Below are 22,725 nucleotides of genomic sequence, written 5' to 3'. Positions count from 1 at the left end.
GTTGCCCTGGGCGGTGGTGGCATGGTAAATCATTTCAGGAGCCTGCAATGAAGAAAAACCGTTCACCTCATGGGAACTGGCAAACAAAGCAGAGACAGAAGGGGCCAGGATGCCAGAATCTTCTTCAGGGGTGTCATCTAACCATCCAACTTTCTTCCAGTTGGTTATGTCCTCGAACTGTCTTCCTGTCTCCCAACGGTGTACCAAGCTGATAACCAAGCCTTTGACTTATGCACCTTCAAGGAACATTCAAGTTCATGCTATGTACATGTGAATTAACATAGAAACTTTATAATCTGCTGCGTTTGTGTGTGTGTACCTCTGTAGTAGTACTTTAATTACTATAATTTTGTACTATTTTTAGAAATAGGGAATTATTCAGGGAATGTGAATCAGACTGTGATGAACCTTGAATCTGCCAGGCTCAACATTAACACATTTTTTACTTTGTAATAGTAAGGATTAAGTATTGATGAGGATGTGGATAAAATCAAATACTATGGTTTGTTGAGAATGCAAATGATGTGGCAAATGAGAAACAACTAATACATTCACCAAAAACTGAGATGATAACTGTCATATAATCTAGAAATATCTATTCTACATAGTCAAAAGAATTTTAAGCAGGAGACACCTGCACTTCCACATTTACTTCAACATTATTCGTAATGGCCAAAATAGGGAATATGTATCAGTGGTTGAAAGAACAAATGAATCCAGTGTGGTATTATATTATACAAACTAAATACGGAGTTGTTTGTATCAGCAGAGGTGTTTAAAGCAAAGGTACGACAATGTATCCCAGGCTTGAGCACAAGAACACCCTGGACCTTACTTCTTGGACACCCTGTGTTAGTCTTCAGAATGGGAATGCCCGTCATTATTATTCCGTTTGCTGCCTTTTCTGTGGTGTGTGGATACAGAAGCAAGAGCTCACGTTTCTTAATGCACCATAGTTCTTCTGATCTTGGAGAATCTGCCTAGTGGTGCTGTGGTTTTGACCTTATTTGGGATCTACCTTAACATACTTGGAACAGGCTAAGACAAGACAGTTGGCAGAAAGCCCTGGCCTGATGATGTCGTGGATCAAGGCTTTGGGCAGTCTTTTGAGGAAAGGCAAGGGACATCAGTGGATTTCTAATTTTGAAATAGAGTGGATTACTGTACCCGGAGGGTAGATCCTGCAAACCATTTATTTTTTACCTGAAAGTGTTCACACCATATATATAGACTAAAAGACCCCGTTAGGATCATCCCCTTTCCAGAGCAAGAGATGGAGTCTATGAACTTGGGTAGGAGTTTGCTGTGGCCTTGATCTCATGGCCACCATGGTGGAGAAACTGCATGGCAAAATGATAATGACGGAAAGAGATGCCCAAGTTCCTCCAGCTGCTGTAGCTCCAGGTATTGGAATCTTTTCCATCCCAGCTGGAAATATGGGTGGGAATATCCCGATTACTCCAGTCTTAACATTGACTGGCTATAGCAAAATAAATGAAACTCAATTTAAATTATTAATTTGAGGTCAGTTATCTTCCAAAGATTGAGAAAAGACTGATGCGTATTATTTTAAAGTCACATTGTCTGAGTTAATTTGTATAGAGCAATAGATAAGCAGGATAGTGAAGCAGATTTAACTATAAAGAAATAATGTTAGGCTAGCCAGCTACATCATTACAGCATCATATGCTGGGGAAATAAAGAAGAAAGACGGAGATCCAGACAGAGAGGGCCGGGCAGCTGTAAGCCAGCATAAAATAAACAAAAGGATGCTACTACAAAGCACGAGAGAAAGAAACCACTACCCAATAGCTACATGTGGAGATATCATAGGCAAAACCAGAAATCAAGAGCCACTGAGAAGACTCCAGAGGCAGGATGAAAAACCAGCATGAAACAAGCTGGAATCAAAACCCTCCCAATGAAATCTAACTCTCTGAAAAAGAAAAAGGTGAAATACTGGATGCACTCAGTGCTGGGGAGGTAGTTCACTTAGTAAAGTGCTGGCCACACAAGTGTGAGGGCCTCAGTGTGGGTCCCCAGCACCCACAAAAGCAAGCCAGCATGATGTTGGTAAGAGCAACCCCAGCACAGCAACAACAGGAGTCAGAGGTAAGACAATCTCTGGGGTTCGCTGGCCGCCCATGTACCCAAATCAAAGGGCTCCCGCTTTGATGAGAGACCCTTTCTCTAACAATAAGGTGGGGAGCCAGTGATGAAGGCACCCAATATCACTCACACACATTTGCATTCACACAGACATATGCATGCACAGACATGATTATGGACATGTGCCTGCATATAGGTACACATTTACACACACATATACATGTTTGTACATGTACATGTACATATACATGTTTGTACATATACAAACATGCATGAATGCACTCACACACATGCAGACATAAGCATACATATGAGCATGCATGCACACACTTGCATAGGAGCATGTACATACATGCATGCACACACATATCATGCACACAAACTCACATACACAGGCACATATGCATACAGTTGAATGTGCACACTTGTACACATCCACACACAGGAACATCCACATACAGGTACACATATACACACACACACATATGCAATATTTTGAAACTCATCTCCTAGACCATACAAATACATGGAGCACAATATTTATTCTCTTGAAGAAGATCATCTGGAGAGGATGACAAGGGAATTGGGAAGCAGCAGCTACAGCCTCTGCATTCCATAGCAGCTACACAGGGGACGAGGGACAGCTATGAGCGAAGCTCAGCAAGGCTTTTTATAGCCTCCATTTGAACTGCATCCTGGGTAATACTTGGAAAGGTTTCAGCATTAGTTGGAAGCTCTACCCATCATACAGAGACATTTTCAAAGTCGGGCAAACCTGCTGATGTTCCATCACTTTCTCCCAGCTGTAGAGGAAGCAGAAACAGCGACAGAGATTGACCATAGCAAATGTTTACGTATAGTTATAAAGAATAATACACTGAGACATAAATCTTGATGAAGTTTGGTTGTCCCTTGAGGAAAGGATATATGGGGAGGCTCTGGAGAAGCAGCCCCACATGGCCTTTCCTCTGGACTTCCTTGTTTGAACAATAAATCTCCCTCATTTTATCCAGCACCATCTGGGGAAAATGGGTACCAGCTCAGCAGAGTCTAGGGGACTGGTAGTATACAGCTGTCAGGTCATGTCTTTATTGCTAGAACAATCCAATATAAACATAATTACCCCAGCCATATAAGAAAGATACACTCTGGAATACCCAGAATAAACCCAATTATGATAATAAAATTATACAGAATTGAACAGGAAACATCAACAAATCAAAGCAGTCAATTACCTCTGAGGCTTCTTAAGGAAATGGGAGTCATGAGCAGAGAAACCAGTTCTGAAATGGAACCTCGATGGTGAGAGACAAAGAAGCTTTTTCACTGAGCTAGGCCATCCAGAAAGGAAGCAGCTGAGCCGAGCTGTCAGTATCTGAGAGGCGTGAAAGAAATCTCAGGCTACTGTAAGCTACTGTGAAAGCAGGAAACCAGAGAAAATGGAAAATAGAAAAAGGAGCCCGTGAAGACACCATGGAGGAGTTCTGCCAGAAGGAAGTCTTCACCAAGTCACAGGATGTATTCCAATCCAACAAGACAGTTTCTCAGAGTGATTGTATTAAAAAGACACAATCAACTGATATCCTGGCTTAAATGCCACAGGGTTGTCATCTCAGCTACTGCAGAGGATGAAGCAGGAGGATCACAGTTCAAGACCTTTCTGAGCTGCAGAGTGACCTCCAAGCCAGAGTTGAGCAAGTTAGTGAGACCCTGTCTTGTGATAAATAAAAAATAAAAGAGGAGATAGGAAGCAGGGAATCAGCTCTGTGGTGAGATGCTGACTCGGCATGTTCAACACACACACACACACACACACACACACACACACCACGTTCAACCTATAACACTGGAAAAAATGGTCAATAACAGGCAGGCATAAAAGAAAGCAGCAAACAGTGAGTATCAAACATTAGCAATCTAGGTGAACTCAATCATGCCTGAGAGCTGTCGTTACTGCCCAGTTTATTGCAGTAGCAACCACAATAACTCCACTATGGGATCAGCATAAGTGAGGGTTAGTGACTGTGTGTGAAAAAATGGGACCCATCTACACAATCACAACAGATGGCATTGCTCTCACACAAAACATGAAACCTTGTCATTTGTACCATTTTACAAATGTACCTTCATATCAAGGGGAATAAACCAGGCATAGAATGACACCTCTTGAACAGTTCACCCACACTTGGGAGCTACAAACGTTAACCTTGTGGAATTAGAAGGCTGGTAGTGCTTTAGTAGAGGGTGGCAAAAGGGGCGGGGTAAAGAAAAGATGATTGGAAGCACATAGGTCAGACAGGTAGACCGCAGTCTAGCTTTCTCTCACACAGGAAGGCAGCTACAGTCAGAAGTACTTCAGTAGGGGTTTCAAAAGGTCAAGAAGAGAATTTTTTTTAATGCCCCTGACACAGAAAATCTTTAGTTGTTTGAGAGAATGAATAGGAAATTTCCCCTTGTTCAGTCATCATATATTGTATACATATGTTTAAATATTACACTGTAGCCAACGATGTTCATGGTTATTATGCGTCAGTTAAAATGAACTGCCACATAAAAAGTAATGTGAAGGGCGAGGAGAAGAGGGGGATGCTGAATGGAATCAAGGTGGTTATGGAAGAAGGGACTGAGGTCATCAGGAACTCACTGGGAAGCACTGTAGGCGGCGGCAGGGGTTACAATGGAATGGCAGAGAGGAAGCTACACATCACAGAAGCAGTGTATGGGCATCCACATCCTTGGAATGCAGAAGAGGAAATGGTGGAAACAGCTGTCAAATACAGAAGAGTAATTTCTGAATCTCCCAATTTGGGAATATTTACATACACATAAGAGAAGGTGGTCCAAGAGACGGTTGGCATGGATCCCAGCTCATCTGACTCTGGGTAGCCTTCTTGGGTTGATTCAAACAGTAGAAAAGGAATACTGAAAATGCTAGTTTTGTAGCTGGGAAGATCGCTTGGTGGATACTGTGCCTCCTACATAAGCAGAAGTAGCAGAATTTGCATGACCGGCACTCACATAAGCCAAGTGGAGATGGGGAATAGTGACTTACCTGTAATCCCACTGCTTGGGATACAGAGACAAGAGCTCCTGGAGCAAGCTGCCTAGCTGGAATAGCTGAATCAACAAGCGCTATGACAAACAGCAAGACACTCTGCCTCAGCAAAAGAAGACATGAACAATAATACCTGATGTTAACCTCTAACCTCCCTACATACACACACACACACACACACACACACACACAAACACACACACACACACACACCAGTTTAAGGTCTTGTGACTGAGAACACAGTGAGTTAACTGTGATAGATTGAAGGGCATCACTGTGAGAGGCTGCATCTACAGGTCTTAGCAATTGTTGATGTCTTTGTCAAACTTCTCTGAACATTAGTTGGGGGTGTGGATGTGAGACTCTTGCAAAAGAGAGTTAAAAAAATAAAACAAAACTTAGACTTTTACAGAACACTGGGTAATGGCAGACAAAAATGCAGAAATGTCACCATTTCATGACGTATGGGGTGAGACACACATGATCCAGGCATGTTATAGACAGCCTGGTAGTCATTTAGGTATAAAGAGCTTGAGGGACGGACATCCTAAGAAATGCTAGGATCCTGAGACTGAGACTTTGGTAAAACTGTTGGTCAGAAGCCAAGGAGAACTGAACCAGACTGAACCAGTTTAATATAAGACTATGGGTAGGAGGACCGATGATGAGGATGGCGGCCATTGAGGAACAAGAGCAATGAGAACGGAGGCGTTTGGTCATCTAAAGTACATGTGCTGGCTTAGACAAGCACATAGGTATGCATTTTAAAATACAGAGAAGAGAAATCATTTTCCTTGTGAAGAAATATGACCTTGTAACAATGATAGACTATGGGAAAGTGTTTTATAACAGTTCTCAGGAGTGTATGTGAGTGTGTGTGTGAATGTGTGTGTGTGTGCTTGTGTGTGTGTGTGTGTTCACAATGGAAAAATGAAAGACAGAAAATTCATTGGAAAAGTTTTTGCTTGCATGAAAGTAGATCCTATGAAAACTGCTAAGATGAAATCTTCCTAAATATAATAAAGAAAATGCAGATGACTGAAAACCAAAGGGAATGTTTTATGAATAAGTCTGAACAGGTTGAAATGTGCAATGTGGAGAGTAAGGTCTGGTGGGTCAATTCTGGACAGGGAGCTTCCCAGGAAGTGGGAGGGGTGGGTGGACCTGTGGACTTGGTCTCTCTCTCTCTCTCTCTGGCTCTCACCCTCCCTCCCTCCCTCCCTCCCTCCCTCCCTCCCTCCCTCCCTCTCTGTTTCCCTTCTTCCTTCCCCCCTCTGTCTCCCTTCTTCCCTCCCCCCTCTCTGTCTCCCTTCTTCCCTCCCTCTCTTTCTCCTCCCTTCTTTCCTTCCTTCCTCCCTCACCCTCCCTTCCCGTGTGTCTGTGTGTGTGTGCAAGTGTCTCTGATGTATGTGCACGAGTATATGGTTGTGTTTAAAGGAGGATGACCCTGTTCAGCTCCATCTTCCTGCACCTTATTCCCTTTTCCCAGGGTCTCTCACTGAACTAGAGCTAGCCTGGTGACCCACAAACCTCATCAACTTTCCTGCTCCATCCCCACAGTGTGGAGTCACAAACATAACAACCCATCATGCTTCCTACCTGGGCTCTGAGAATTTGAATTCAGGACCTCATGCAGCAAGCTCTCTTACTAGTGGAGCTGCCTCCCAGCTGTCTTTTCTTTCTTACCCTTTCCCCAACCAGGCTTATTTTTATTTATAAAAAGTTAGGAATATAAACTAGTATGAAAGCTTTACCTATCTTTAACTCTAATATCAACTGTTTTTCCAATGGTGTCATTATTGTTTCAAGATGTTTAGGAGCCAAATTAAAAATCACATATAAAATCAAAGCTGCCTCAGTAATTTCTTTTTCCTAGGTTCACACTCTTCTTTCTCTTCTTTACCATAAGAAATGTAATAGGTTCATTAATTTGTAATGAACAAATTACAATTGTGTTCATGAACTTGCTATCTCAGAAATGGAATCATGTATATTATTCTGAAAACTACATTTATAGTCAAACTTCTTTCTTTAATATGTTCACTTTTTCTTATTTTTCATTTAGATATGTTTATGGATTATCTTAAGTAAAATAAAGTTTCCCTGTTACCAAGAAAATATATATCCTGCATTGCTAATTGTAGGCAATGGGTGTACCAAGAAACTCTATAAGTAGCCCTGAGGCCCCTCAAGATGGATTGGCCTTCACCAAAAGTCCTAGCATCAGGGAGGCTGACCAATAGGGTTTTGAGTTTGTGTTTAGCCTGGGTACATTGCCTGTGGGGAGGGGGGTAATATAAATAACAAACAAACACAGAAAGAGAGACTAGGTGAGGAGAGGAAGAAGGGGCCAGAAGGAGACAGTAGAACATGAGGGAAGAGGAGGGATGTTTTAAAAACCCATCGGCATATAGCAAAATGCACAAATTAGCATCAAAAGGATTTGTTTACCAGAATAAGAATGAGTAGCAATTGCAACCTCACTGAGTCATGGTGAAGTGTGGCAGAGGATTCAGTCACGAGTGCACACACCACACCTGTTTAACCACTTTAGATCACACTCATTTAGGACGAAGCTGAGAGAACACTCTGGCAAAAGAGGATCACTACTTCCAGATGATTATCCTGCACCCCCTCATCGTCACGGTCCACAACAGGAAATGCTAGGAACACCCAATGGTCCCTTATCCCGAAATGATGATGGATAAATAAAATCACAGCAATACCCTTGGAAGAAATGCTACTCTTCATTCAAAAGGAGAGTAGAGCTAGTATTTATGAGGATGAGCCTGTTAATATAAAAGTTGCCTTATTTATTCTCTTTTGTTAGCCGTTTATTGATAGTGGTTTCCATGAGAATTCCTCTTGTTTTCCCTTTGCCACTTTGTTTTTCTTTCTTTTAAATCAGATTACAATCTTGTGCATTACTTCTCCTGATGCTGTTTGCAATATTGACAGAGAACAGAAAAAGTACATTCATTGCTGCTCAAAATTAATGCGGAGACACAAGTGAAAACCAACAAGCAAGTTTTCGAGAGGATGCAGAGGATACCATTTGCATATTGGAAAATGTACCAGAAAAGCTCAATCAAGATGTAAGTCAAGTAATACTGTGAAATAGCTGTGAGTATTGATGGCAGGAATATGAGTTTGTACAAGTCAGAAAATTAGGGATCATCTATCAAAATTAAGTATTCTGTTTCATGATTTTACAATTTCATTTTTAAGACTATGTCTAAAATAATTACTCAGATATCTCAAATTATAGACATGAGGTTATTCTTGGAAAGAACATAAATATCCTTATTTAGTTCAATGGGAATAATTTCTCTTGCTTTATACAATTTACCACGTGCACTGGCTGATTTTGTCAACTTGACATAAGATGGAGTGATCTGGGAAGAGGGAAACTCAACTGAGAAAATTTCTCCACCAGATTGCCTGTAGACAAATTCAGGCGGCATCTTTTTGTGTGTGATGATTGATATGGGAGGTCCCAGACCAGTGTGGCTGGTGCCATCCCTGGGCTGCTGGTCCTGGGTTCTAAAAGAAATCAGGCTGAGCAAGCTATGAGGAGCAAGTCAATAAGCAGCTCCCGTTCATGGCCTCCGCATCAGCTCCTGCCTCCAGGTTCCTTCTCTGTTTCTCCTTGACTTCCATTACTGATGGACCGTTACCTGAAAGTATACACAGAAGTAAACCCTTTCCTCTCTAACTTGCTTTTAGTCATGGTGTTCATCAGGGCAATAGTGACCCTAAGACAGAGGCCCAATCCTAAATGAGAAGATAGTGAGAAAGGCCATTGCTTCAAGTCCACAGAGTATGACTTCATCCTATCAAGCTGCAGAATCGGACTAAACCTACCCATGATGATAGGGTAAGAACAGAGGTTATTTGGGGGAAAGAAGGGCTTTGACAACTGAAATGGAACAAGGTCCCCTTGGAGATGTCTCCTCCCTCCCCCCAGCCATCCTCTGTGGCTAACATATCTTCCACTAGAAATATTTATCAAGCAAATAGTCATCAATTTTGCCCTTCCCTACTTCTTACATCTCAGGCAGTTTGTCAAGGGCTTTTAGGAAACCTTAATATGCTATGTTCTTGGCTGATTTCCAGACTCACAGTGGAGAGATACAGGGCGGACTGAATGATTCAGTGTTCAAAGGGTTAAGCCTAAGATGACTTGGGGGGTGGTGGAGTTCAAAGCCCTTGCCAATAACTCTGCATTATGTGTGGTATTATCCAAGTGAAATTATCATGTGTTAGGGAGCGAATGAAGCAAATGACTGGTGATGTCATCCAAGTGATCACTGCTAATGAATATTTTACTCCTGGGATTGCCCGGTGCTGCACAGGCAGGAATGAGGGAGCCGATTTCCACCAGTCTCTTTGGGTTGTTTACAAGCCATTCTGCAAGCTGTAAATGCCAAATGTCAGGAGGTGATAAACCAGAATTTGAGAGCGAGGCATGGATGTGGGGAAGCCAAGTTGAGTTCTCTGCCCTTTGGCAGTGTTTGGAAGGGCTTTGTCCTGGTGACATGTATTAAACGGTTATACAATCTCTAAAATAAAAGAGTAAATTAATACTACAATATTCAGTTTATTTACAGAAGGGAGTTGAGAATTAGAATGAGAATGAAGTGGAAGACATAACTTGAGTGTGACATACTTTAGATTCAGGGCCATTGCCAATACTGCTTCTTGATTAAGTGACTTATTAACTTAGAATTAGTGATTATCAAAGGCTCAGGTTTATGCTTGCCCTCACTACTCAGCCCATCTCTTTGCTTTCTGCTGCCCAGTAGCATCTTCCTTTGAGGATGAGAAGCCCAAGGACTGGACTGGTAAGAAAAACAAGGAAGAATTGCTCCAGTAGATGGTGAGGGACAGGCACAAGCTAGTGTGTGCAGAAATACTCAGAGCCATGGCCTGTCATGAAAGGATTTTGCTTGTCCTGAGGTGTTCCATCCACTTAGGCTGTCTGTTAGACATGAATAACTTGGCTGGACCCTAGCCCCATGATACTGACCTCCAGAAGAAACTGGATAAAACATAAAAGCATGTCACTGCTAAACATGATGCCTAGCTTCAGATCTGGAAAGACAAGGACAGAGCCATTCACAAAAGAGAAAGTATATATTTCTCTGGAAGCCATGAAGGTTAAGGGCAAAGTCAACTTCACAAACTTATAGTAGCCACGACTAGAAGGACCCCATTGTTGGTGATACTTTGCTTCTGCTATCTTGGATTTACTAATAATCTTTTAAAGATTTTAAAAGACTGTATTTGTATGTCCTTGTATGCAAGTCATGTGTATGCGGGGGCACGGTGACAGAAATGGGTATTGGGTCCCCTAGAGTTGGAATTATAGGTGGCAGTGGAGTTACCTCACATGTGTGCTGGGAACAAAGGTTGGGTATTCTAGAAGAGCAATAAGTGTTCTTAAATGCTGTTGAATACTCTCTCTCTCTCTCTCTCTCTCTCTCTCTCTCTCTCTCTCTCAGTGGTGTTTAGTGAATCAAGTTGTGCAACCATGGGAACTTAGTGGATCTGAGAGCAAGTACAAGGGTACCGTGCTCTACGAACCGATGTTTTCCATTCATGCTGACATGCTGTACTTAAAATTCATCAGATATTGAGTCTGGAAAGATGGCTCAGTCAGTAAAATGCTAGAGGGCTGGCTCAGCATCTGTGTGAAAGTGAGCACATGGTGGCATGCCCTTTTAATGCCAATGCTAGGGAGGTGTGTAGTGGATTTTAACTGTATTTTTAATAAAGACTGCCTGAAGATCTGAGACTAAAACAATCCCACTGGTTGGCCTTACGGACCAGATTATAGTAACACACACCTTTAATGCCAGTAGCAAGACTAGTTGCCTTAGAAACTGGGCGGTGCATGCCTTTAATGATGATGGTCCACACTTTGAATCCCAGCCCTAGAGAGGATTATAAAATGGGAGGAAACAGCTCTCAGTCAGGCAGTCTCCTTCTGAGATTCCGGGAGGCAGGATCACCATTTCAGACTGAGATTAAGGTCAGAGCCAGTGGCGGGCCGTTTTGCTTTTCAGGTCTTCAAGTTGAACCCTAATTTCTCTCTGAGTTTTTCTTAATTGTGCTTCATTTGGCACCCGACTTTTTGGGGTACTGATGGAGGAAGGTCATTGGCTAATAAAGGAACTGCCTTGGCCCATTTTATTGGTTAGAGGATAGGTTGGAGGAGTAAACAGAACAGAACGCTGGGAAGAAGAGGAAGTGAGCTCAGTCTCGACCGCTCTGCTCTCGGGAGCAGACGCCTGAGAGAGACGCCATGCCCCGCTCCCGGGATGAAGCTCCGACCCAGGATGGACTAGGCTAGAATCTCCCCGGTAAGCGCACCTTGGGGTGCTACACACAGATGATTAGAAATGGGCTAAATTAATATGTGAGAATTAGCCTAGAAGAGAATGGGCCAAGCAGTGATTAAATGAATATAGTTTGCGTGTTGTTATTTTGGGGCATAAGCTAGCCGAGCAGGCGGCTGGGGTGTTGGGGACGCAGCCCTGCCACCCCAAATACTACAGGGTACAAATTCATGAAAATGCCATTTGCCTGAGACTTTTTAGCTACCAGCCCAGGTTAGAGTCGGGAGTGAAAGTCCACCTCTAGGAACAGGACCCAAACCTAGTCTAGTCCCTTGGGTTCGGGAGAAAAACTAGCACTCTCAGCTCTGTACTATTCCTGCTTAGCTTCCATGTAAAGATGCAAAATATACAGAGAATCTGGATACTGTATATTATTGTGTTATCTTTGAATTGTTTGACTGCTGAGGAAGGAGCAATAGCTGTTAAAAGGCTTTTGATTATAAATGCTCCATTAATCCAACTTATATATTTTGAAAATGCCTTGACTTCAAAATTTAATTCAAAAGATATGTTACTTTGGAAAAGAGGTTTTGCTTTTGTTTCCACAGGAAGTGAAAGGCTGTGGATTCATTCTTGCTTAAGAAAAATAAGGTATGATCAAAGAAGACCTCTGAAAAATCTCCAATGGGAACAGGTGACCCAGATGATCCAATGTTTCAGAGTACATTTGTTGCAGTTTCCTCTGAGTTCTACATCCAGAACAGCTTCAACACTGCTGGCTGAGATGACCCAGCCTCACAGAATACTCTAGTAAGGAATTGATTATAGATCTAAATTTTCTTTGGGTTTCCATAAGATTATCAGTGACCCCAATCAGCAGGAAGTAACCTGTAAAACTATGACCACATTCCTCCCCAAAAATATTATGGATGTTTGTTTTTGTTTAATGTGTTGGTTACAAGTTGTTACTGACAATGTTCAGGAAAAAAGCTAAGCAAAGGAAATTAGATTCAAGGTTCTTGTTTTGAAAAAAAAAAAAAGGCCAAATAGTGGTGGTGCACGTCTTTAATCCCAGCACTCAGGATCCAGAAACAGGCAGGTATATATGAGTTCAAACTCAGCCTGGTCTACAGAATGAGTTCTAGGATGGGTTCCATGGCTATTGAGAAACCCTGTCTCAAAAAAAAATCAAAGATAGAACAAGAGAGAGAGAGAGAGAGAGAGAGAGAGAGAGAGAGAGAATAAGAAAGGTAGATTATTGAATCTACTCTGAAAAGAAAAAAGGGGATATATATATATATATATATATATATATATATATATGATAAGTTTAAAAAGGTAGACTATTAAATCTATGTTTAAAAAGCAACTATTAAGAAGTTCAAATGGCCAAAAGACACTTAAGATCATGCTCAACTTTCTTAGCGATCAGGGAAATGCAAATCAAGACAACTTTAAGATACCATCTTACACCTGTCAGAATGGCGAAAATAAAAAACACCAATGATAGTCTTTGCTGGAGAGGTTGTGGAGAAAGGGGTACACTCATCCATTGCTGGTGGGAATGCAAACTTGTGCAATCACTTTGGACAGCAGTGTGGTGGTATCTCAGGAAATTCGGGACCAACCTACCCCTGGACCCAGCAATGCCACTCTTGGGAATATACCCAAGAGATGCCCTATCATACAACAAAAGTATATGCTCAACTATGTTCATAGCAGCATTGTTTGTAATAGCCAGAACCTGGAAACAACCTAGATGCCCTTCAATGGAAGAATGGATGAAGAAAGTATGGATTATATAAATATTAGAGTACTACTCAGCAGTAAAAAACAATGACTTCTTGAATTTTGCATGCAAATGGACGGAAATAGAAAACACTATCCTGAGTGAGGTAAGGCAGACCCAAAAAGAGGAACATGAGAAGTACTCACTCATATTTGGTTTCTAGCCATAAATAAAGGACATTGAGCCTATAATTCGTGATCCTAGAGAAACTAAATAAGAATGTGAACCCAAAGAAAAACATATAGGCATCCTCCTGAATATTAACCTTCATCAGGCGATGAAAGGAGACAGAGACAGAGACCCACATTGGAGCACCAGACTGAAATCTCAAGGTCCAAATAAGGAGCAGAAGGAGAGAGAGCATGAGCAAGTAACTCAGGACCACGAGGGGTGCACCCACACACTGAGACAATGGGGATGTTCTATTGTGAACTCACCAAGGCAAACTGGCCTTGGTCTGAAAAAGCCTGGGATAAAACCGGACTCTCTGAACATAGCGGACAATGAGGACTACTGAGAACTCAAGAACAATGGCAATGGGTTTTTCTTCCTACTGCACGTACTGGCTTTGTGGGAGCCTAGGCAGTTTGGATGCTCACCTTACTAGACCTGGATGGAGGTGGGTGGTCCTTGGACTTCCCACAGTTCAGGGAACCCTGATTGCTCTTTGGGCTGACGAGGGAGGGGGACTTGACTGGGGGATGAGGAGGGAAATGGGAGGCGGTGGCGGGGAGGAGGCATAAATCTTAAATAAATAAATAAATAAATAAATATCAGTTATGCCCTGCAAAAAAAAGCAACTATTAGTTTTAAATGTTTTACATTGGTTTTACTTTTGTATATTGTATGCAAATTTTGTATATTGATATAAATTTAATTTTGTTAAAACATATTTTACAGACATTTCTAATCTTGTTTAAGGTGTTATACCTATACGCTCATTTAACAATGTAATGCAAATTTCTAGTCCTTGAAAATTATTATTATAGATATGCTAGGTTTGTAAGCCAAAGATGCATACCCCAACATTGCAGAGGAACTTTGGGTGACTGTCCAGGCAGCCAGATGTTTCTGTCATTACTTACAGTTTTTGGGAATCGTTTGCTTGCACTTCCTGCGAACTCAGTTAGTATTCCTTCTTGGGTCTCTGAGAGTTAAAGGTTAGATAGCCGTAGTTATAGTTTTCCAGACGCAGAAATGAAGTTATGGTAGAAAGTAAATTGGACTTACCAAGATAGGATAGATATGAAATATTTTTTTCTGAATTTGTCAAATGCAAATGGACTAGACATGGTTGATGTATTTATTGCTTGTATATATTGTATATAGCCATTGTACCTATTGTATATAGTTTCCTTATATTAATTATAGCCTTTATTTTAGACTAAAAGGGAAATGTAATGGATTTTAACTGTATTTTAATAAATAAAGACTGCCTGAAGATCTGAGAGGAGAGTAAAACAGTTCCACTGTTCAGCCTTACAGATCAGATCATGGTAACACACACCTTTAATCTCAGTAGCCATGAGGACACACACCTTTAATCCTAGTAGCCACACTAGTTGCCATAAAAACTGGGCGGCGCATGCCTTTAATGACAGTGGTACAAGCCTTTAATCCTAGCTCTAGAGAGGATTATAAAATGAAGCTAACATTGTATGGCATCCCAACAGGTCTTGGTTAAATTAACATTGCATGGCATCCCCACATCTTGGTAAAGAATATTGCATGTGGGGCTATACAGAATAAGTCAATAATTCACTGATTTGGGGAACAGGAGTGGAGCACTTTTGTATTTGCATTGTATAAGGTTAAGTTTTCTGTGTAGAATGATATCAAATATCATCAATTATCAAATAAAAACATTGGCTTACATATGCAGACACCATGGTGGAATAAGGCTTTGTATTTGTGTTTTACACTGACACTTATACGTACACACACACACGCACATACACACATGCACATAAACACACACACACGGAGGCATAGAAAGGTTTCCTTATATATCCTAGGTTGCCCTCAAATTCATGATCCCCCCTGTCTCAATCTCTGGAGGGTTGGGACCACTGATCAATGACACTACACCCAGCTTTATATTTGAACTAATTGCATGTTACTTATACTTTTTGAACTAGGGACATCATATTTTTCTTTCTTTGTCCAGAAAATCATGTCACTACTCCCAGTGAGGAGTTGAAGAGTCCCTGGCTGGCCAAGATGGCAAATCAGAGGAGAGTCGGGGATGTGAAGTACTGTGTCTATTCTACATGCCTGAAAACACTCCCTGAAAACTTGCCCCAGTAAGGCGAGATGATATTTTCCCTAAGCTCACACAGCCTGAGTTTCAACAAGGCAGTTTTCTTTCTTAATTTGTTGTATGAAGTTAATTAAAAATTTAATAAACATTAAATAAAATAGCAAAAATCGGGAAAGTTGGTGTTGTAACCATTCCAACATTACAGCCATGTTTACTGCCCACAGCTCACTCTGTACTTTTTTCCTTACTCTGGTTCTTGCTTCCTGCTGGAGGAGAACCTCAGATGCCAACCCTCTAACAACACATCCCTCAGCCGCACCTTTCCCTGGGGGGCCGCCATGTCTTCATTGCTGTCCCTTTCAAATTCCCTGAGGCATAGCAGCACATCTCTTCTTTGCTTCTCTGGACCTGGAGAACTCCTTTGTTAGAGCCCCTACCCCTGCTCCAGGAAAGGAAGCTGCCATCTTGCTGAGGGGAGCCAGGCCACACCTGCCTGTTGATTCAATGCCCATTTCCCCAAATCACTTTTGACAGGAGCACCCTATATGTGGCTGTCTTTGACAAGTTGGTAGGAGATATGTAGAATGCGTGGAAAGGGAATTGACAAATTATCTAATGGTAGGATGGTTTTAATGAAATAAATTACCTCAAGTTCTCAGCAAACATGGCAGTTATGTCTAGAGTAAATAACACTGAAAGGTGCAGGCTACAGAAACTCTCATTTGATGGCAAACGTTCAGGGCGTTCATTTCTCACTTCATCAGGAAGCAAACATGTATAACATAGTCACGTAAAATGGATCCACATCCCAAGTTTCCTGTATCTGACATTGTCCTTTTCAAATATTTATTTAATTTTTAAAAATCACATGTGTGTATGTGTTTCTGTGTATGGGTATGTGCACGAAAGTGTATGTTTTGACTGTGGAAGCCAGAAGAGGGTGTCCAATCTCCTAGAGCTGGAGTTACAGGCAGATGTGGGCCACCTCCCAGAGTTGTATGTGTCCTTAATGTGCCATCATTTCAGCCTACTATTTGAAGTTCTTGAGAGAGGGAAATCTCTGCCTCATAATCCACACCAGGATTGAAAATGAGAGAATTAGATGCACTTATCAATGATGAGGCTCTGACCAACTTTCTGCCACTCAATGTCCCCACCTGTTCACCTGGGGCTATGAATATAGATCATAGTTTTATTACCAAGATTGTAAAGTGCCAAAGAGACAGAGAAGGTGATTGTAATGGCACCTGAGAAATTCTAGAATCTTTAGAGTGAAGAAAAGAAATCCCTGTATTGTCAAGAGCATCTCATCTGGCAGGTGCCATGATTGACACGTTAACCACATTTCTCTTCATGACTTTGAGCGGACTAGACCATTATCATTTGCTGTGAATGAGAAAATCGACTCTGAGGGAGAGTGGATCAGCCTCACTCCTTCTGGCGCCTGCTATGTGGAAATCAGGAGGGGACTCCTTCATACCTAGCTGGCCAACCTGCTGTTGTCCTGCTTCTTTGCCTGCAGGCATGTACTGTTAGGGACTGCAGACCACCAGACCCTTGTTTTCCTCTGCTCTGAGAAACCTGCAGCTTATCTGAGCATGAGACCCTGATGACAGGGGAGTGGTTTCTGGTGGACCTGCAGCTGAAAGATCCTGAGAGCTGGGGTGTACCAGAGCACTATATAAGCTGCCCCTGAACACAATAAAAGGGGCATTCTTGGGGAATTCAAGGATGACCCGTATCTCTGTGTTTGTGTGTTTAAATCTCCAAGCCCTTGCCCAAGACTCATGAACCGTCTCAGAGCAGGCACTACAAGTAGAGGCTCCCAGAGAGATCGGGAACAGGGACAGGCTGAGAAGTTGCCCTTGGGAATGGGGAAGGTGAATGGAAGGCCTCAAAAAGAATGGAAGAAGAAGAGTAAGTTTTTAAAGAAACAGAGCCTAGACAATCATATTAAAAGGAAGTCTTTAAAGAGACAGAGTATAGACAGATTAAAAGGAGTAAAGAAATAATAAGCCATGAAAGTATGAAATTTACACAGAGAATTTGGATTATGTATATTGTGTTTTCTTTTGGTTTTTTGACTGGTGAGAGACATTTGATTCTGGGAACTGCTAAGAAAGGTATCTTGACTTTAAAATATGGGTCTAAGGATTTGTTGCTTTGGAAAAGAGGTTCTGCTTTTTATTTCCATAAAAGATGAGAACCTATGGATTTCTTCTTGACTAATGTGGTGTGATGCACCAAGACCCCCCCGAAGCTCACTGTGAATACCCCCAAAGAAACTTCACCCAATAAACAGCAGAAAGTAGTATAGCGAACAACGCCCAAATTCCCCAAATTGTTTGCTAGAGGTTGTGTGGCCGAGGGGGCCACTGCAGCAGTGCCAGGAGCATCGGGAAACAAGGCAACAGGTGTTGAAGCCGAGGTAAGCGGGAGCTGCTCAGACTCTGCTGGGCTGCCCGTCTGTGAGTGGCGTATGGACAAGGCAGTGGAGGGGTGAGGAGAAGGCGATGGAGGGGTGAGGAAAAGGCAACAGTGGTTCTGGCTCTGCGGGCCCAAGGTAGTATAAGCAACAGGCTTTCCTATAATTGCTGAGCCATCATGTAGGAGACTTCGGGATCACTGCACGTGGCCACTATTGTCACCCCTGCAGCCTCCTCCATGGCAGCTGGAATTGCCATCAGCCAGACAGCTGCTGTGACTATCTTGTAGCCAGGACCAGCATTTAATATCATTCAAGTGGAACATAGAATGAGCATGTTTGCTAGGGCATTATCCAACTTATTGCTATCATATTTGTGCCAAACCCAGGCCAGTTAAGAACAGTGCTAATTATATAGAAAAGGGGGGAGATGTTGGGGGCTGTGGACCCTCAGACCCTGAATTTCTTGTAAACAATTTGTTATGCTTGCAGCTGCTCTGAGCAAAACAACTTGTTTTCCTGTGTTTGCAGCTGCTCTGAGCACGAGACTCTTAGGTGTTCCGGATTGTCAGGGAAGTGGTTTCTGGTGGGTTTGGCTGGGGCATGGCTATCAGTTAAGGATCCCTATATAAGCTGCCCCTGAACACAATAAAGGGGACATTCTTGTTTCAAGGATGACCTGTGTCCCTGTGTCTCTATGTGAGTATGTGTTTAAATCTCCAGCCCCTTTCCTGGCTGGGGAACCATAGCGCATAGCGCATAGAACAGGCATAGTGCGTTACAATGTACCTCTCACTCAAGTCTCTCCAGTCCCCTGAAATTGGTAAAGTGATTTCAGATTTATGAGTATTGTGTTCCAGTTTATGAGGGTTGTCCGTGCACAGTCTGACTCTGTTCCCAAGGAAGAGAAGGCAGATGAGCAATACCAAGAAATGTGTAGATCTGAAAGGTGATAGCATTGTGACTAACACTATAATAACGTGAGCAAAAAACCACAAAAAAAAACAAAAATAAAAACAAAAACTAAAAAACAACTACATGCCATTGTATTCTCAAATGCTAAGTGTTCAGACCTAGCCTGTGGTGTGGCATTGAGCAATGATAAAAAGTACAACTGCTGGTACCCAGTTACTAAAATGAAATAGATTTCACTAGTTCCTGGTTATAGGCATACATCTGATACAGGAAGATGGGTTTGAAAAAGTCCAGCCTGGCTGATTTCAGAATCTTTGCTTTACAGTTTACCCAAGGTCTGTAACCTCAGTGGGGAGGTGTGAGAAATGAACCACGTGACAAGCACGGACAACTGAATCTGAGATGGGCTTTAGAGCTGACTGCCACACTGAGATTTACTCTCCACCAGCTCTGCCCAGGCCATTGTTAGAGCCCCATGGTATTTGTCTTCCTTAATTCTTGCCTTAACTAATCAATTCTTTCCATCCTATAAACCACAAATGTCAGTCATTCACCCACCCTCTTCTCCCATCCCCTTCCCTCCCCTTCCCTACAAGTCCTCTGCCCCATCCAGAGAAGAGTACAAGGATGCTCTGCCAAAGATGCAAGACACAGCAATGTCATCATGCATCTCTAGTCTCACTGATAAATATTCCTACTGACTACCTACTGCTGTCTGTACAGAGAAGCATCTAAAGGCCTCTGAGGTCTGTCTAGGGTTCTCCCTTCTACCTCTGTTTCTTTGTCTATTAATATTCCACTCATAATCTATTCACTACCACTCAACGAATGACACTGTGTCAGTTCTCATGGATGGGGGTCTTTTCCCCTATAAAGCTTCCTGTGGGGGCTGCCTTTCCTGAGCCCCCACTGTGCTGTGAGGATGATGTTATTTAACAGTAGCACCCCTGCTGTAGGTGACAACTCTCCTGTCAAATCTGTTTTTGTGTCTTTACTGGAATCAGAACATACATCTTGGAGCCATTGCCACTTGGTATGGTATCTCACTCAGTTCAGACACTTGCTCAATGGTTGCTGGCTAGACCCATCTGAAACTGTCCAGCGTTGTAAGGAGTAGATGGTTTCTTTTCCATATTTCCCTGCTTATACACCAATCAGGGTTTCGTTTCTTTTGTTTTATTTGTACTTGAGGCCTCACAGATGCTAGGCAAGTACTCTGCCACTGAGCCATATTCCCAGGCTGGAAGAGGTGTGTGTGTGTGTGTGTGTGTGTGTGTGTGTGTGTGTGTGTGTGTGTAATGCACTGGTAATTTATTTGGGAATTTAGTATAATCTTTGGGAAACATTAGTCAATAGTCAGATCTAATAATAATTTAATAATTTAAAATTAATTATTGTTAAATCACGGAATGTGATTTAATAAGAATTAAATGATCCTATGTTTCTATGGATAAAGCTTATCCTGCAGAAGATGGAACCTATCTTAATTTCCTATCCATATCACCCTCAGGTGTGACATCTATAGAGATGTGAAAGTCATATGTCATATGAGGAAGGACTATTTCTCTCCAAGTTGGTGCTAGAGAAGCCAGGAAACAGACTCCACTTGTTACCTCTATTAGGGGTTATCTTGTCTGCAGAAAGCTATCTTGCTCAAGGTCATTGTCTGAGAATGATCCACAGCCAATGTCTGATCAGGAGCATGGACTTATCATCTCATTATATTCTGTGAAAAATCCCAGAATGAACAATGGCTGTTCTGAGAATGGGAGTACTAACACCATCACCATAAATTTCATTCACAGTATTCTGCTATAGGTGGGATTGACAATAGGGCAGGGCGTTGCAGAGACATAAATATAGTCAAATCATTATTAATGTCAGATGGTAGCATTTAATTATCAAAATCCAACAGCAATTGTAGCAAAATTAGAGTGGCAGGTAAGAAGGCCCTTTGTACAGAGTAAGAAAGATGGTCAATAGGAGATGATGTCCCTTAATTAAAACACATGGAAAACCACTAAGAACTGCCTTAATTCACAGCATTACATGAAATTGAGGATGCATGATGTGGTAGCTGAAAACAACGGCCTCACTGAGAGAAATTCCCATTCTCCTGTAGCGTTCTGGACCTGATCCAGTGTTTGTATCGAGAGCCCATTAAGTAAAGGCAATCAATATGAAGAACCTGCAACAGAATAGGACGAGTCATGGGAACTTCCCTGATGATGGGGCCCAGTGCTTTCCTCAAAAGGACCAGTAGACATTTACCCAAGGGACATTATATGGACTGAGTAAGAATATTCAAACTCATATCCATGCTGGAGGCCCAAAGTCATCATGGCCTTATGTTGGCGTATGACCAAGTGAAGTGATGGGATCTGATTAATGTCCAACTAACCATGTATTTACAACTTTGTTTCTTTTCCCAAACCCATATGAAACTGATCTTCCATGAAGTTAAAATAATGAAACAAAAGCAATACTGGATTCTGTAGGTGTGTGGAAGGTGGGTTTCTTCCTGGAGGTTTTCCTTATCAAATCCTCATTTGGCTGATTGGTCTAGCTGTACAAAAGTCAGATGATACTTCGAGGGTAAAGGACTGCCACAAATACATCTGCAACTACAGATGCACCCCTTGCTGATTTGGTACCCTAAATACAATGGATTTACCTGGTTTCCACACATGGTTTGTACCCACACTGCGGTCATTCCTTTCAACTTCATCAACAAAGATCATAATCAGTTCATCTTTAGATTCATTAGATAAAACTAAAGGCCTGATACTATGTCCAAGGCTGATATTTATTCTCCCCTTCCTCTGCCTTGCCAATGGAACAGTCCAAAGAGACCTGGGGCTATTGAATAACCCAGGGCATCAAGCTGATCTTGTTCATCAATCCTCATCAGACAAAGCAGAATAAAGGATCCTAAAGTTGCTACCCCATTAGAAATCATGGAAAGGCCTGTGCACAGATGGTAGGGGGAGAGAGACCCTGCAGAGATTCTGATCTCAGCACATCAAACATTTAAGGGTCAGTAGTTCAAGACAATCCAGGATCCACTTTACTATTTTTCTCTGTAAAAAAAAAAAAAAAAAAAAAAAAAAAAAAAAAAAAAAAACAGCTAACATTCCCATGTGGTTCTTGAGCCATAAATCTAAAACCAAGGTATTAACAGGGCCGTGCGTGCTCAGAAGACCCTCATAGATGCTCATCTCTTGCCTTTTCTTGCTTCCAATGATTCCGACTTGTGACCATATCACTACAATACTTGAATCCTTGTCTACATTAGCACTTTGCTTTCTTCTGTTGTTAAATTTATCCTTTGTCATCTTAGACTTCTGTGTTTATGTGTATGTGTATAGGTATTTTGCCTGCATGTAGGCACAGGCACCATATGTGTTCTTGATACATAAGGAGGCCCAATGAAGGTTTTGGCTACTCTAGAACTACAGCTATGGACCATTGTGAGCTTTTAGGTGGGTGCTGGGAAGAGACCCCAAATCCTCTCCAAGAGTAGCAGGTACTCTTAATCTCTGAGCCATCTCTCCAGCCCTTTAACTTGTCATTAGACTCATTGCCAACCTGGATAACCCAAATTAATTTTTTATCTCAAAATCCTTAACTTAATTATGCCTTCAATGACCTTTTTCCCCCCCAGGGAACATTGCTAATATCTTTTGAGGATCCACCATTCATTTTTATAAAGGAATCCAAATAGCAAGTCAAACTACTCCATCGATCTTAGAATACATAGATTCATAGATTCATAGCAGTAGTCCGGCTAAACAGGGCAAATATAGGAGGACAGAAAGAGCTAGTGGGGTT

General features: G+C 41.9%; 1 pseudogene; it reads left to right on the top strand.

Annotated features, from left to right (window-relative positions):
• Window positions 1-1,328: 1,328 nt before the first annotated feature.
• Window positions 1,329-22,725, top strand: part of LOC121432300 — a 118,897-nt pseudogene continuing 97,500 nt past the window's right edge.

The sequence above is a fragment of the Microtus oregoni genome, unplaced genomic scaffold (genome assembly GCF_018167655.1).
Source record: "Microtus oregoni isolate MIOR12 unplaced genomic scaffold, Mior012 000034F_ref0000314, whole genome shotgun sequence".
Taxonomy (NCBI): Eukaryota; Metazoa; Chordata; class Mammalia; order Rodentia; family Cricetidae; genus Microtus; species Microtus oregoni.
Note: the sequence above shows the minus strand (reverse complement) of the source record. Positions and strands in the feature narration are given on the sequence as shown.